Source organism: Hyla sarda, unplaced genomic scaffold (genome assembly GCF_029499605.1).
Source record: "Hyla sarda isolate aHylSar1 unplaced genomic scaffold, aHylSar1.hap1 scaffold_432, whole genome shotgun sequence".
NCBI lineage: Eukaryota > Metazoa > Chordata > Amphibia > Anura > Hylidae > Hyla > Hyla sarda.
In genome coordinates, this window is record NW_026610447.1 from 116,119 (window position 1) to 130,293 (window position 14,175).

The 14,175-nt window shown below is 46.1% G+C and overlaps 6 non-coding genes across 6 annotated transcripts; all 6 read right to left on the bottom strand.

Moving 5' to 3' along the window:
* Positions 1 to 1,058: 1,058 nt before the first annotated feature.
* On the bottom strand, positions 1,059 to 1,249 carry LOC130334417 (U2 spliceosomal RNA). The gene has a single exon (XR_008876227.1). It is a non-coding gene; the product is annotated as a U2 spliceosomal RNA (small nuclear RNA).
* Positions 1,250 to 3,336: 2,087 nt separating this feature from the next.
* On the bottom strand, positions 3,337 to 3,527 carry LOC130334418 (U2 spliceosomal RNA). Its single transcript, XR_008876228.1, has one exon. It is a non-coding gene; the product is annotated as a U2 spliceosomal RNA (small nuclear RNA).
* Positions 3,528 to 5,614: 2,087 nt separating this feature from the next.
* Positions 5,615 to 5,805, bottom strand: LOC130334419 (U2 spliceosomal RNA). The gene has a single exon (XR_008876229.1). It is a non-coding gene; the product is annotated as a U2 spliceosomal RNA (small nuclear RNA).
* Positions 5,806 to 7,899: 2,094 nt separating this feature from the next.
* LOC130334420 (U2 spliceosomal RNA) lies at positions 7,900 to 8,090 on the bottom strand. Its single transcript, XR_008876230.1, has one exon. It is a non-coding gene; the product is annotated as a U2 spliceosomal RNA (small nuclear RNA).
* A 2,090-nt stretch (positions 8,091 to 10,180) lies between these two features.
* LOC130334421 (U2 spliceosomal RNA) lies at positions 10,181 to 10,371 on the bottom strand. Its single transcript, XR_008876231.1, has one exon. It is a non-coding gene; the product is annotated as a U2 spliceosomal RNA (small nuclear RNA).
* Positions 10,372 to 12,454: 2,083 nt separating this feature from the next.
* On the bottom strand, positions 12,455 to 12,645 carry LOC130334422 (U2 spliceosomal RNA). The gene has a single exon (XR_008876232.1). It is a non-coding gene; the product is annotated as a U2 spliceosomal RNA (small nuclear RNA).
* Between the last annotated feature and the right edge of the window lie 1,530 nt (positions 12,646 to 14,175).

A 14,175-nucleotide genomic window follows, 5' to 3' on the forward strand; every position in this document is an offset into this window, starting at 1 on the left:
TATTCTTCTTTTTCTTCTTTTTTTTCGTCTAATGCATACCCCATCAGTGCAGCAATGCTTATTCAATACCGCCAGCAGATGGAGACACTGGGGGATAATTTTCTAAGGATTTATACTGATTTTTCCTGTCTGAATTTGTCGCACAGAAAGTTGCAGGCCAAATATGTGTGACATTTCTGCGACTTTAGCTTCTAGAGCATTTTTACAACATTATACATAGGTGCTGAATACATAAAAAGCGACTGTTCAGCGACAGACAAGTCGCATCGGCTGAAAGTAGGCCAGAATGTCAGTCCATGTTGGAGCAGGTTTAGATACAGTCTAAAGCATAGATCTCAAAGTCTGTGCACAGAATTTAGCAAGGGCCTCGCACCTTCTGATGCATCAGGTAGGTGCACAATAGCATAGCCTAACCCTCTGTACTTTGGTCTATATTGATGCGGGACATAGACAGCCAGCTGATGACCAATCCATTAGTGCAATGGATGGCTGGAAGCATTTGTCTTTGCCTTTGCAATACCACAGAAGCAATGCATGGTCAATGTACAGCAATGACACACCTGTGTGAACAGCCAGGAGACCCCCCCCCCCCCCCATGTTATGTTACATAGTTACATAGTTAGTACGGTCGAAAAAAGACATATGTCCATCACGTTCAACCAGGGAATTAAGGGGTAGGGGTGTGGCGCGATATTGGGGAAGGGATGAGATTTTATATTTCTTCATAAGCATTAATCTTATTTTGTCAATTAGGAACATTCAGCACCCACCCGCTATCAAGGCAGCTGCCTATCATGTCATGCCCTACCTGCACAGGTGTGCTGGCTACTCAAATGATCCAATTAAGGAGGCCATTTAGTCAGCAGCAGCAGAAGTCCTGTGCCTGGACGCTCCAACAGGGGCCAGACACAAGCAGAAGCAGAAGCAGCAGAAGCAGCAGCAGCACCACCTTTTGTTTTTTGGCTGCAGCAGCAGCAAGGCCCACAGGGCTGGCTAGCTGGCTAGCCAGCAAGCAGGTAGCAATGAAAGTAGGAATCTTTCTTTTTAACCCTGTAAGGGGGTGGTGCACTGTACCCGAAGATACTGCCATATCGGGTCAATGCATAGGGCGACGGAAGCAAGCTTCGAAATCGGCCCCCGTTCTCAAAAATCCATTTAATATATGGTCCCCAGATAGGGGACGTATCAGATATTAAACTGATAAGAACAGATACTACACTTGATCTTAGCCAAAAGGCCGAGAAGCGATAACCGTGAAAGGGGCGGGCCCAACAAGGTCCCCTTCATGGGCACTATCACTGCTTGCTGTCAGGGAGGCTGCCAGACAATTTTCCATGCACACTCTGGGCTGGGGGGCAGTCAACCACCAGTACACACAGCAGAACCTAAACCCATACCATTATTGCTAAGCAGCAAGACAGGGGCCCATTGCACTCCCACGGGGCCTTTTTAAATGCAATCCATAACCCGGATTTGCCAGGAACCCTTCTTACTCCTCCTACTTGCATGTGACACTGGGCTTAGGATCTGCATAGGAAACACACACACAAGCACACACCTACCTTTGTTGCCTGCAGATGCCTCCTTGGCTGTCCCCAAACGGTATCAAACCAACACCCACGGGAAGCTGTAAGCATAGAGGACATGCCTGCACCCCATTGGACTTACCTGTGTGGGTTAAATCCGGGTTATTTGACAACCTATGGCGGTGATGGTTCTGCTCAGGCAGAGCAGTGCTGATGCTCCTCATAAAGCTGTCGCTGCTGTGAAGGTTCTAGGTGACATCACAAATCCCTTTGGTTACATACACAACAAAGCTGGGTTGTTGTTGTTTACACTCTGCAAGGCCTGTGGAAGTGAGTGACATCATAGCACTGTAGTTCTGAGGGTTCAAGATGGATGCAACAATCTCCTGTTGCTTCTATGAAGGCCGTAATAGACGACATCACCAAACAGCTCCATAGTCACATACACAGCAAAGGAGAGATGTTGTTTACACCTAGTGATGTCAGTGGTATTGAGTGACATCACAGCACAGTGCTAAGGCTCCTGGGCCTGGACACAGCAGCGGCTGCAATATCTCAACGGAGAATACGTTTATATCTATGTGTGTGTGTGCGCATATATATATATATATATATATATATATATATATATATATATATATCTCCGCCGAAATCACTTTTAAACCCATTTCCACCTTTTTTTCCCTTCTCTTCCTCTTACTTTTTTTTCACGTTTTTTTACGTTTTTCTCCTTTTCGCCTCTTTTCTGGGCGTATTATTCTTCTTTTTCTTCTTTTTTTTCGTCTAATGCATACCCCATCAGTGCAGCAATGCTTATTCAATACCGCCAGCAGATGGAGACACTGGGGGATAATTTTCTAAGGATTTATACTGATTTTTCCTGTCTGAATTTGTCGCACAGAAAGTTGCAGGCCAAATATGTGTGACATTTCTGCGACTTTAGCTTCTAGAGCATTTTTACAACATTATACATAGGTGCTGAATACATAAAAAGCGACTGTTCAGCGACAGACAAGTCGCATCGGCTGAAAGTAGGCCAGAATGTCAGTCCATGTTGGAGCAGGTTTAGATACAGTCTAAAGCATAGATCTCAAAGTCTGTGCACAGAATTTAGCAAGGGCCTCGCACCTTCTGATGCATCAGGTAGGTGCACAATAGCATAGCCTAACCCTCTGTACTTTGGTCTATATTGATGCGGGACATAGACAGCCAGCTGATGACCAATCCATTAGTGCAATGGATGGCTGGAAGCATTTGTCTTTGCCTTTGCAATACCACAGAAGCAATGCATGGTCAATGTACAGCAATGACACACCTGTGTGAACAGCCAGGAGACCCCCCCCCCCCATGTTATGTTACATAGTTACATAGTTAGTACGGTCGAAAAAAGACATATGTCCATCACGTTCAACCAGGGAATTAAGGGGTAGGGGTGTGGCGCGATATTGGGGAAGGGATGAGATTTTATATTTCTTCATAAGCATTAATCTTATTTTGTCAATTAGGAACATTCAGCACCCACCCGCTATCAAGGCAGCTGCCTATCATGTCATGCCCTACCTGCACAGGTGTGCTGGCTACTCAAATGATCCAATTAAGGAGGCCATTTAGTCAGCAGCAGCAGAAGTCCTGTGCCTGGACGCTCCAACAGGGGCCAGACACAAGCAGAAGCAGAAGCAGCAGAAGCAGCAGCAGCACCACCTTTTGTTTTTTGGCTGCAGCAGCAGCAAGGCCCACAGGGCTGGCTAGCTGGCTAGCCAGCAAGCAGGTAGCAATGAAAGTAGGAATCTTTCTTTTTAACCCTGTAAGGGGGTGGTGCACTGTACCCGAAGATACTGCCATATCGGGTCAATGCATAGGGCGACGGAAGCAAGCTTCGAAATCGGCCCCCGTTCTCAAAAATCCATTTAATATATGGTCCCCAGATAGGGGACGTATCAGATATTAAACTGATAAGAACAGATACTACACTTGATCTTAGCCAAAAGGCCGAGAAGCGATAACCGTGAAAGGGGCGGGCCCAACAAGGTCCCCTTCATGGGCACTATCACTGCTTGCTGTCAGGGAGGCTGCCAGACAATTTTCCATGCACACTCTGGGCTGGGGGGCAGTCAACCACCAGTACACACAGCAGAACCTAAACCCATACCATTATTGCTAAGCAGCAAGACAGGGGCCCATTGCACTCCCACGGGGCCTTTTTAAATGCAATCCATAACCCGGATTTGCCAGGAACCCTTCTTACTCCTCCTACTTGCATGTGACACTGGGCTTAGGATCTGCATAGGAAACACACACACAAGCACACACCTACCTTTGTTGCCTGCAGATGCCTCCTTGGCTGTCCCCAAACGGTATCAAACCAACACCCACGGGAAGCTGTAAGCATAGAGGACATGCCTGCACCCCATTGGACTTACCTGTGTGGGTTAAATCCGGGTTATTTGACAACCTATGGCGGTGATGGTTCTGCTCAGGCAGAGCAGTGCTGATGCTCCTCATAAAGCTGTCGCTGCTGTGAAGGTTCTAGGTGACATCACAAATCCCTTTGGTTACATACACAACAAAGCTGGGTTGTTGTTGTTTACACTCTGCAAGGCCTGTGGAAGTGAGTGACATCATAGCACTGTAGTTCTGAGGGTTCAAGATGGATGCAACAATCTCCTGTTGCTTCTATGAAGGCCGTAATAGACGACATCACCAAACAGCTCCATAGTCACATACACAGCAAAGGAGAGATGTTGTTTACACCTAGTGATGTCAGTGGTATTGAGTGACATCACAGCACAGTGCTAAGGCTCCTGGGCCTGGACACAGCAGCGGCTGCAATATCTCAATGGAGAATACGTTTATATCTATGTGTGTGTGTGCGCATATATATATATATATATATATATATATATATATATATATATATATTCTCCGCCGAAATCACTTTTAAACCCATTTCCACCTTTTTTTCCCTTCTCTTCCTCTTACTTTTTTTTCACGTTTTTTTACGTTTTTCTCCTTTTCGCCTCTTTTCTGGGCGTATTATTCTTCTTTTTCTTCTTTTTTTTCGTCTAATGCATACCCCATCAGTGCAGCAATGCTTATTCAATACCGCCAGCAGATGGAGACACTGGGGGATAATTTTCTAAGGATTTATACTGATTTTTCCTGTCTGAATTTGTCGCACAGAAAGTTGCAGGCCAAATATGTGTGACATTTCTGCGACTTTAGCTTCTAGAGCATTTTTACAACATTATACATAGGTGCTGAATACATAAAAAGCGACTGTTCAGCGACAGACAAGTCGCATCGGCTGAAAGTAGGCCAGAATGTCAGTCCATGTTGGAGCAGGTTTAGATACAGTCTAAAGCATAGATCTCAAAGTCTGTGCACAGAATTTAGCAAGGGCCTCGCACCTTCTGATGCATCAGGTAGGTGCACAATAGCATAGCCTAACCCTCTGTACTTTGGTCTATATTGATGCGGGACATAGACAGCCAGCTGATGACCAATCCATTAGTGCAATGGATGGCTGGAAGCATTTGTCTTTGCCTTTGCAATACCACAGAAGCAATGCATGGTCAATGTACAGCAATGACACACCTGTGTGAACAGCCAGGAGACCCCCCCCCCCATGTTATGTTACATAGTTACATAGTTAGTACGGTCGAAAAAAGACATATGTCCATCACGTTCAACCAGGGAATTAAGGGGTAGGGGTGTGGCGCGATATTGGGGAAGGGATGAGATTTTATATTTCTTCATAAGCATTAATCTTATTTTGTCAATTAGGAACATTCAGCACCCACCCGCTATCAAGGCAGCTGCCTATCATGTCATGCCCTACCTGCACAGGTGTGCTGGCTACTCAAATGATCCAATTAAGGAGGCCATTTAGTCAGCAGCAGCAGAAGTCCTGTGCCTGGACGCTCCAACAGGGGCCAGACACAAGCAGAAGCAGAAGCAGCAGAAGCAGCAGCAGCACCACCTTTTGTTTTTTGGCTGCAGCAGCAGCAAGGCCCACAGGGCTGGCTAGCTGGCTAGCCAGCAAGCAGGTAGCAATGAAAGTAGGAATCTTTCTTTTTAACCCTGTAAGGGGGTGGTGCACTGTACCCGAAGATACTGCCATATCGGGTCAATGCATAGGGCGACGGAAGCAAGCTTCGAAATCGGCCCCCGTTCTCAAAAATCCATTTAATATATGGTCCCCAGATAGGGGACGTATCAGATATTAAACTGATAAGAACAGATACTACACTTGATCTTAGCCAAAAGGCCGAGAAGCGATAACCGTGAAAGGGGCGGGCCCAACAAGGTCCCCTTCATGGGCACTATCACTGCTTGCTGTCAGGGAGGCTGCCAGACAATTTTCCATGCACACTCTGGGCTGGGGGGCAGTCAACCACCAGTACACACAGCAGAACCTAAACCCATACCATTATTGCTAAGCAGCAAGACAGGGGCCCATTGCACTCCCACGGGGCCTTTTTAAATGCAATCCATAACCCGGATTTGCCAGGAACCCTTCTTACTCCTCCTACTTGCATGTGACACTGGGCTTAGGATCTGCATAGGAAACACACACACAAGCACACACCTACCTTTGTTGCCTGCAGATGCCTCCTTGGCTGTCCCCAAACGGTATCAAACCAACACCCACGGGAAGCTGTAAGCATAGAGGACATGCCTGCACCCCATTGGACTTACCTGTGTGGGTTAAATCCGGGTTATTTGACAACCTATGGCGGTGATGGTTCTGCTCAGGCAGAGCAGTGCTGATGCTCCTCATAAAGCTGTCGCTGCTGTGAAGGTTCTAGGTGACATCACAAATCCCTTTGGTTACATACACAACAAAGCTGGGTTGTTGTTGTTTACACTCTGCAAGGCCTGTGGAAGTGAGTGACATCATAGCACTGTAGTTCTGAGGGTTCAAGATGGATGCAACAATCTCCTGTTGCTTCTATGAAGGCCGTAATAGACGACATCACCAAACAGCTCCATAGTCACATACACAGCAAAGGAGAGATGTTGTTTACACCTAGTGATGTCAGTGGTATTGAGTGACATCACAGCACAGTGCTAAGGCTCCTGGGCCTGGACACAGCAGCGGCTGCAATATCTCAACGGAGAATACGTTTATATCTATGTGTGTGTGTGCGCATATATATATATATATATATATATATATATATATATATATATATATTCTCCGCCGAAATCACTTTTAAACCCATTTCCACCTTTTTTTCCCTTCTTCTTCCTCTTACTTTTTTTTCACGTTTTTTTACGTTTTTCTCCTTTTCGCCTCTTTTCTGGGCGTATTATTCTTCTTTTTCTTCTTTTTTTTCGTCTAATGCATACCCCATCAGTGCAGCAATGCTTATTCAATACCGCCAGCAGATGGAGACACTGGGGGATAATTTTCTAAGGATTTATACTGATTTTTCCTGTCTGAATTTGTCGCACAGAAAGTTGCAGGCCAAATATGTGTGACATTTCTGCGACTTTAGCTTCTAGAGCATTTTTACAACATTATACATAGGTGCTGAATACATAAAAAGCGACTGTTCAGCGACAGACAAGTCGCATCGGCTGAAAGTAGGCCAGAATGTCAGTCCATGTTGGAGCAGGTTTAGATACAGTCTAAAGCATAGATCTCAAAGTCTGTGCACAGAATTTAGCAAGGGCCTCGCACCTTCTGATGCATCAGGTAGGTGCACAATAGCATAGCCTAACCCTCTGTACTTTGGTCTATATTGATGCGGGACATAGACAGCCAGCTGATGACCAATCCATTAGTGCAATGGATGGCTGGAAGCATTTGTCTTTGCCTTTGCAATACCACAGAAGCAATGCATGGTCAATGTACAGCAATGACACACCTGTGTGAACAGCCAGGAGACCCCCCCCCCCCCCCCCATGTTATGTTACATAGTTACATAGTTAGTACGGTCGAAAAAAGACATATGTCCATCACGTTCAACCAGGGAATTAAGGGGTAGGGGTGTGGCGCGATATTGGGGAAGGGATGAGATTTTATATTTCTTCATAAGCATTAATCTTATTTTGTCAATTAGGAACATTCAGCACCCACCCGCTATCAAGGCAGCTGCCTATCATGTCATGCCCTACCTGCACAGGTGTGCTGGCTACTCAAATGATCCAATTAAGGAGGCCATTTAGTCAGCAGCAGCAGAAGTCCTGTGCCTGGACGCTCCAACAGGGGCCAGACACAAGCAGAAGCAGAAGCAGCAGAAGCAGCAGCAGCACCACCTTTTGTTTTTTGGCTGCAGCAGCAGCAAGGCCCACAGGGCTGGCTAGCTGGCTAGCCAGCAAGCAGGTAGCAATGAAAGTAGGAATCTTTCTTTTTAACCCTGTAAGGGGGTGGTGCACTGTACCCGAAGATACTGCCATATCGGGTCAATGCATAGGGCGACGGAAGCAAGCTTCGAAATCGGCCCCCGTTCTCAAAAATCCATTTAATATATGGTCCCCAGATAGGGGACGTATCAGATATTAAACTGATAAGAACAGATACTACACTTGATCTTAGCCAAAAGGCCGAGAAGCGATAACCGTGAAAGGGGCGGGCCCAACAAGGTCCCCTTCATGGGCACTATCACTGCTTGCTGTCAGGGAGGCTGCCAGACAATTTTCCATGCACACTCTGGGCTGGGGGGCAGTCAACCACCAGTACACACAGCAGAACCTAAACCCATACCATTATTGCTAAGCAGCAAGACAGGGGCCCATTGCACTCCCACGGGGCCTTTTTAAATGCAATCCATAACCCGGATTTGCCAGGAACCCTTCTTACTCCTCCTACTTGCATGTGACACTGGGCTTAGGATCTGCATAGGAAACACACACACAAGCACACACCTACCTTTGTTGCCTGCAGATGCCTCCTTGGCTGTCCCCAAACGGTATCAAACCAACACCCACGGGAAGCTGTAAGCATAGAGGACATGCCTGCACCCCATTGGACTTACCTGTGTGGGTTAAATCCGGGTTATTTGACAACCTATGGCGGTGATGGTTCTGCTCAGGCAGAGCAGTGCTGATGCTCCTCATAAAGCTGTCGCTGCTGTGAAGGTTCTAGGTGACATCACAAATCCCTTTGGTTACATACACAACAAAGCTGGGTTGTTGTTGTTTACACTCTGCAAGGCCTGTGGAAGTGAGTGACATCATAGCACTGTAGTTCTGAGGGTTCAAGATGGATGCAACAATCTCCTGTTGCTTCTATGAAGGCCGTAATAGACGACATCACCAAACAGCTCCATAGTCACATACACAGCAAAGGAGAGATGTTGTTTACACCTAGTGATGTCAGTGGTATTGAGTGACATCACAGCACAGTGCTAAGGCTCCTGGGCCTGGACACAGCAGCGGCTGCAATATCTCAACGGAGAATACGTTTATATATATGTGTGTGTGTGCGCATATATATATATATATATATATATATATATATATATATATATATTTCTCCGCCGAAATCACTTTTAAACCCATTTCCACCTTTTTTTCCCTTCTCTTCCTCTTACTTTTTTTTCACGTTTTTTTACGTTTTTCTCCTTTTCGCCTCTTTTCTGGGCGTATTATTCTTCTTTTTCTTCTTTTTTTTCGTCTAATGCATACCCCATCAGTGCAGCAATGCTTATTCAATACCGCCAGCAGATGGAGACACTGGGGGATAATTTTCTAAGGATTTATACTGATTTTTCCTGTCTGAATTTGTCGCACAGAAAGTTGCAGGCCAAATATGTGTGACATTTCTGCGACTTTAGCTTCTAGAGCATTTTTACAACATTATACATAGGTGCTGAATACATAAAAAGCGACTGTTCAGCGACAGACAAGTCGCATCGGCTGAAAGTAGGCCAGAATGTCAGTCCATGTTGGAGCAGGTTTAGATACAGTCTAAAGCATAGATCTCAAAGTCTGTGCACAGAATTTAGCAAGGGCCTCGCACCTTCTGATGCATCAGGTAGGTGCACAATAGCATAGCCTAACCCTCTGTACTTTGGTCTATATTGATGCGGGACATAGACAGCCAGCTGATGACCAATCCATTAGTGCAATGGATGGCTGGAAGCATTTGTCTTTGCCTTTGCAATACCACAGAAGCAATGCATGGTCAATGTACAGCAATGACACACCTGTGTGAACAGCCAGGAGACCCCCCCCCCCCCCCCCCCCCATGTTATGTTACATAGTTACATAGTTAGTACGGTCGAAAAAAGACATATGTCCATCACGTTCAACCAGGGAATTAAGGGGTAGGGGTGTGGCGCGATATTGGGGAAGGGATGAGATTTTATATTTCTTCATAAGCATTAATCTTATTTTGTCAATTAGGAACATTCAGCACCCACCCGCTATCAAGGCAGCTGCCTATCATGTCATGCCCTACCTGCACAGGTGTGCTGGCTACTCAAATGATCCAATTAAGGAGGCCATTTAGTCAGCAGCAGCAGAAGTCCTGTGCCTGGACGCTCCAACAGGGGCCAGACACAAGCAGAAGCAGCAGAAGCAGCAGCAGCACCACCTTTTGTTTTTTGGCTGCAGCAGCAGCAAGGCCCACAGGGCTGGCTAGCTGGCTAGCCAGCAAGCAGGTAGCAATGAAAGTAGGAATCTTTCTTTTTAACCCTGTAAGGGGGTGGTGCACTGTACCCGAAGATACTGCCATATCGGGTCAATGCATAGGGCGACGGAAGCAAGCTTCGAAATCGGCCCCCGTTCTCAAAAATCCATTTAATATATGGTCCCCAGATAGGGGACGTATCAGATATTAAACTGATAAGAACAGATACTACACTTGATCTTAGCCAAAAGGCCGAGAAGCGATAACCGTGAAAGGGGCGGGCCCAACAAGGTCCCCTTCATGGGCACTATCACTGCTTGCTGTCAGGGAGGCTGCCAGACAATTTTCCATGCACACTCTGGGCTGGGGGGCAGTCAACCACCAGTACACACAGCAGAACCTAAACCCATACCATTATTGCTAAGCAGCAAGACAGGGGCCCATTGCACTCCCACGGGGCCTTTTTAAATGCAATCCATAACCCGGATTTGCCAGGAACCCTTCTTACTCCTCCTACTTGCATGTGACACTGGGCTTAGGATCTGCATAGGAAACACACACACAAGCACACACCTACCTTTGTTGCCTGCAGATGCCTCCTTGGCTGTCCCCAAACGGTATCAAACCAACACCCACGGGAAGCTGTAAGCATAGAGGACATGCCTGCACCCCATTGGACTTACCTGTGTGGGTTAAATCCGGGTTATTTGACAACCTATGGCGGTGATGGTTCTGCTCAGGCAGAGCAGTGCTGATGCTCCTCATAAAGCTGTCGCTGCTGTGAAGGTTCTAGGTGACATCACAAATCCCTTTGGTTACATACACAACAAAGCTGGGTTGTTGTTGTTTACACTCTGCAAGGCCTGTGGAAGTGAGTGACATCATAGCACTGTAGTTCTGAGGGTTCAAGATGGATGCAACAATCTCCTGTTGCTTCTATGAAGGCCGTAATAGACGACATCACCAAACAGCTCCATAGTCACATACACAGCAAAGGAGAGATGTTGTTTACACCTAGTGATGTCAGTGGTATTGAGTGACATCACAGCACAGTGCTAAGGCTCCTGGGCCTGGACACAGCAGCGGCTGCAATATCTCAACGGAGAATACGTTTATATCTATGTGTGTGTGTGCGCATATATATATATATATATATATATATATATATATATTTCTCCGCCGAAATCACTTTTAAACCCATTTCCACCTTTTTTTCCCTTCTCTTCCTCTTACTTTTTTTTCACGTTTTTTTACGTTTTTCTCCTTTTCGCCTCTTTTCTGGGCGTATTATTCTTCTTTTTCTTCTTTTTTTTCGTCTAATGCATACCCCATCAGTGCAGCAATGCTTATTCAATACCGCCAGCAGATGGAGACACTGGGGGATAATTTTCTAAGGATTTATACTGATTTTTCCTGTCTGAATTTGTCGCACAGAAAGTTGCAGGCCAAATATGTGTGACATTTCTGCGACTTTAGCTTCTAGAGCATTTTTACAACATTATACATAGGTGCTGAATACATAAAAAGCGACTGTTCAGCGACAGACAAGTCGCATCGGCTGAAAGTAGGCCAGAATGTCAGTCCATGTTGGAGCAGGTTTAGATACAGTCTAAAGCATAGATCTCAAAGTCTGTGCACAGAATTTAGCAAGGGCCTCGCACCTTCTGATGCATCAGGTAGGTGCACAATAGCATAGCCTAACCCTCTGTACTTTGGTCTATATTGATGCGGGACATAGACAGCCAGCTGATGACCAATCCATTAGTGCAATGGATGGCTGGAAGCATTTGTCTTTGCCTTTGCAATACCACAGAAGCAATGCATGGTCAATGTACAGCAATGACACACCTGTGTGAACAGCCAGGAGACCCCCCCCCCCCCCCCCCCCCCATGTTATGTTACATAGTTACATAGTTAGTACGGTCGAAAAAAGACATATGTCCATCACGTTCAACCAGGGAATTAAGGGGTAGGGGTGTGGCGCGATATTGGGGAAGGGATGAGATTTTATATTTCTTCATAAGCATTAATCTTATTTTGTCAATTAGGAACATTCAGCACCCACCCGCTATCAAGGCAGCTGCCTATCATGTCATGCCCTACCTGCACAGGTGTGCTGGCTACTCAAATGATCCAATTAAGGAGGCCATTTAGTCAGCAGCAGCAGAAGTCCTGTGCCTGGACGCTCCAACAGGGGCCAGACACAAGCAGAAGCAGCAGAAGCAGCAGCAGCACCACCTTTTGTTTTTTGGCTGCAGCAGCAGCAAGGCCCACAGGGCTGGCTAGCTGGCTAGCCAGCAAGCAGGTAGCAATGAAAGTAGGAATCTTTCTTTTTAACCCTGTAAGGGGGTGGTGCACTGTACCCGAAGATACTGCCATATCGGGTCAATGCATAGGGCGACGGAAGCAAGCTTCGAAATCGGCCCCCGTTCTCAAAAATCCATTTAATATATGGTCCCCAGATAGGGGACGTATCAGATATTAAACTGATAAGAACAGATACTACACTTGATCTTAGCCAAAAGGCCGAGAAGCGATAACCGTGAAAGGGGCGGGCCCAACAAGGTCCCCTTCATGGGCACTATCACTGCTTGCTGTCAGGGAGGCTGCCAGACAATTTTCCATGCACACTCTGGGCTGGGGGGCAGTCAACCACCAGTACACACAGCAGAACCTAAACCCATACCATTATTGCTAAGCAGCAAGACAGGGGCCCATTGCACTCCCACGGGGCCTTTTTAAATGCAATCCATAACCCGGATTTGCCAGGAACCCTTCTTACTCCTCCTACTTGCATGTGACACTGGGCTTAGGATCTGCATAGGAAACACACACACAAGCACACACCTACCTTTGTTGCCTGCAGATGCCTCCTTGGCTGTCCCCAAACGGTATCAAACCAACACCCACGGGAAGCTGTAAGCATAGAGGACATGCCTGCACCCCATTGGACTTACCTGTGTGGGTTAAATCCGGGTTATTTGACAACCTATGGCGGTGATGGTTCTGCTCAGGCAGAGCAGTGCTGATGCTCCTCATAAAGCTGTCGCTGCTGTGAAGGTTCTAGGTGACATCACAAATCCCTTTGGTTACATACACAACAAAGCTGGGTTGTTGTTGTTTACACTCTGCAAGGCCTGTGGAAGTGAGTGACATCATAGCACTGTAGTTCTGAGGGTTCAAGATGGATGCAACAATCTCCTGTTGCTTCTATGAAGGCCGTAATAGACGACATCACCAAACAGCTCCATAGTCACATACACAGCAAAGGAGAGATGTTGTTTACACCTAGTGATGTCAGTGGTATTGAGTGACATCACAGCACAGTGCTAAGGCTCCTGGGCCTGGACACAGCAGCGGCTGCAATATCTCAACGGAGAATACGTTTATATCTATGTGTGTGTGTGCGCATATATATATATATATATATATATATATATATATATATATATATTTCTCCGCCGAAATCACTTTTAAACCCATTTCCACCTTTTTTTCCCTTCTCTTCCTCTTACTTTTTTTTCACGTTTTTTTACGTTTTTCTCCTTTTCGCCTCTTTTCTGGGCGTATTATTCTTCTTTTTCTTCTTTTTTTTCGTCTAATGCATACCCCATCAGTGCAGCAATGCTTATTCAATACCGCCAGCAGATGGAGACACTGGGGGATAATTTTCTAAGGATTTATACTGATTTTTCCTGTCTGAATTTGTCGCACAGAAAGTTGCAGGCCAAATATGTGTGACATTTCTGCGACTTTAGCTTCTAGAGCATTTTTACAACATTATACATAGGTGCTGAATACATAAAAAGCGACTGTTCAGCGACAGACAAGTCGCATCGGCTGAAAGTAGGCCAGAATGTCAGTCCATGTTGGAGCAGGTTTAGATACAGTCTAAAGCATAGATCTCAAAGTCTGTGCACAGAATTTAGCAAGGGCCTCGCACCTTCTGATGCATCAGGTAGGTGCACAATAGCATAGCCTAACCCTCTGTACTTTGGTCTATATTGATGCGGGACATAGACAGCCAGCTGATGACCAATCCATTAGTGCAATGGATGGCTGGAAGCA